This window comes from Pongo abelii, chromosome 15 (genome assembly GCF_028885655.2).
Source record: "Pongo abelii isolate AG06213 chromosome 15, NHGRI_mPonAbe1-v2.0_pri, whole genome shotgun sequence".
In the NCBI taxonomy this organism is placed as follows: domain Eukaryota; kingdom Metazoa; phylum Chordata; class Mammalia; order Primates; family Hominidae; genus Pongo; species Pongo abelii.
In genome coordinates this window covers 88042384-88045213 of record NC_072000.2, presented here as the reverse complement: position 1 = coordinate 88045213, position 2830 = coordinate 88042384, and positions in this window count along the sequence as shown.

Genomic DNA, 2830 nt, shown 5'->3' with positions numbered 1-2830 from the left:
AGCAAAGTTGCTACCCAGGGAATGACATTTTTATGTTCCATTAGTGATAAGTGCTATTTTTATACTGCTCATGACCATTTATGTGCATTTATCTACCCCGCATTCCAATTATTTCCAATTGCAAGAACTATGCTACACATCTCAGAAGTTCAAAGATGGTTGTAGAGTGAAAAGAGGACAATGTGAGGGCTATGAATTCACATAAGTGAACAAATGTGTGATCATTGGCATTGACTATTATCCAGTACCTTTTGTGCCCAGGGTTTAGTAGTGAAGAGTCATTTTCAAGACACACTAGGCTCTCACTATAGCTTGAAAATCTGTTGCAAATATAGAATTATCTAGTGATGTAAATAATACATTTTTCACTTCTAATGTATCTTAAAAATATAGATTTATCTGGATAGAATAATACAAATAATGCTTTAAGTAGGATTTAAGTGAAATTAAACTGGCTGTAATCATGAAGCATTTACAGTGGTCCAGGCTTTGTGCTAGGAGTTCTCCATGAAGAGATTTCTGATGTAGTCTTCCAATTCATCTGGAGCATCTTCTCCATATTACAAATGAGACAAGAATGGCAAAGAGATCTTCATGAACACACCATCTGAAGGGTGTTTAGTGTACATTATGAAAAAGAGAAGACTCAAGAAGCAGTGGCAATGCTAAACCTTACATGCCACCATGTGCCTAAGTATGGAGCTTCTATCTCAAGGAGTTAATCAACAGGCTCATTTCCTCCCTGAAACTCAAAAAAATTATATTGCCAAATTTACATTTTAATAAGGCAGATACGTTTTAAATTTATTAGACTTTGTTATATGCTCAATCTCATAATCTCCTACTAGTGATATTCTTGTTACTTCTAGTTCAGCAATTGTTAAACTGACCACTTGTTGTTGCCTTTTTAACTCTGTACATAGTCATAATTCTGAAAGTAAACAAGTCGATAAGGTCCTTAGAATGCCTGGCTGCTGAATCAAAGGGAATATACAAAATTCTGAAGCGAAACTCAGATGTGTAGTGATAATAAACTCACAGTAGGTGTTATCAAATGGATTAAAGAATAAGTTTAAGCTTTTCTTTTTGTTGACTTTTTATAGATAGTATTACGTATAAAGCAGCTAATCTTTTAATATATGACATAAACTTTTATAAAAATCTTAAAATGTCTTTTCACAATTCCAAATACAGAAAAAAATTGAAAGTCTATTTTAAAAGTCATTAATTTATCCTATCCCATGTAACTAGATTTGGAAACAGAAGAAAGCAAATTAGTATCTGTTGGGTGTCATCTAAGTTCTAACTACTTTGATAGGAATTCACATATATCACCTCGTTAAATTAAATTTAATGATCACAGCAATGACTTGAAGTAGGTATTTGTAATCATGTTTCTCAGCTGGGAACACAGGGAAGCCTAGTGGTTAAGTTGTAACCAGTAATAGCACTGGTAAAAAGAAGAGGCTCTGGATTCAACTTGCCACGGTCAAATCTCGGTTTTCCTCCTTTTTAGGTGTATGTACTTTACAAAGTCATTTAATTTTCTAAGCACAATTTCTCAACTTAGGAACTAGAAATCACACCTGCACAGGCACATGGCACACTTGGGGTAAGTATTTTCACGCCTGCCTGTTTACATACTAACTATAATCATCATTCTTATCATCATTGTCATCTCTGTCTCCCTCGGTTAAAGGACATGCAGTAATCTGAGATTTGAACACAAAGTAACTTGACCCTCCAAAGCATACTACTTCATCTATAAACACTAAATTGTAACTACCTATTAGACTATTGAAACATAAGTTCCCATTTTTCTAGGACTGACATTTAGTATTGATACAGTCAGTCATCCCATTGGTTTGGTTAGAGTGTGGGGTATTATCACTTTAACTGCTGCTTGGTCTCTCTCATGGGTTAATGTTTCTCAGTTTGTCTTTTCCATAGAGAAACTCCTCTGAATTTTATTGACAACTCTCTATCACCTTATAGTATACATGTTCCCTAGGTGACCAAATGTATTATCAATGCTTCAATTAGCAGAAAACTATTAAAAAGTGAAAAATGAAAATTCTCTGTTACCAGACAGTATCCCTGAGCATAGAAGCACCACTAACATAGATTGTGCCAGAAGTGGTTCTTCCTGAGGTTGTGCAATATGGTAGCCCTAAATATTCACCACTGTTTATTGGACTTATCCACCTAAATATACCACAAACAACTCAGCATGTACCATATTAAGCTCAACATAATTATCCTCAGATATATCTTACTTCTCATGATGCTTAACTTGGTAAATGGGTGACCAGGCATTTCCAACCTTCCCGAAGCAGAGACTTGCCCAAAGCAGAGGTATTTCTGGGCTTGGTCTTTACACTTATCTTCATATCTAATCAACTCCTTTTGACATTGTCCCTTTACAAAAAGAAATTACTGCCTCCCGAAAATAATTCAAAAGCTATACCAAATACTTCACGTGTATTATTCCAAATCTTGTAACAATCATATGACATCAATATTATCAATGCTATTTTAGGTAGAAAAAAATGAATTGCAGACAAGGTAATTTCCTGAAAAATATCATATAGCTAACAAGTGGTGGAGCAAACACTTCAACTGAGTCATCCTGACTCCAGATGACATGTACTTTATCTCTAAGTATAAAGCTTTCAGGACTTAGTGATGGATTATTAGTAGAAGCTGTAGGTCACACAAGACTCAAAAGTATCCTGACAATTTTAGCTTCAATAACTGGATAGACTTAATAAGATGGGGACAACTGAGAGAGTAAGTTTTGGAGCCAATGAAATCAAAAGTAAAATTTGAC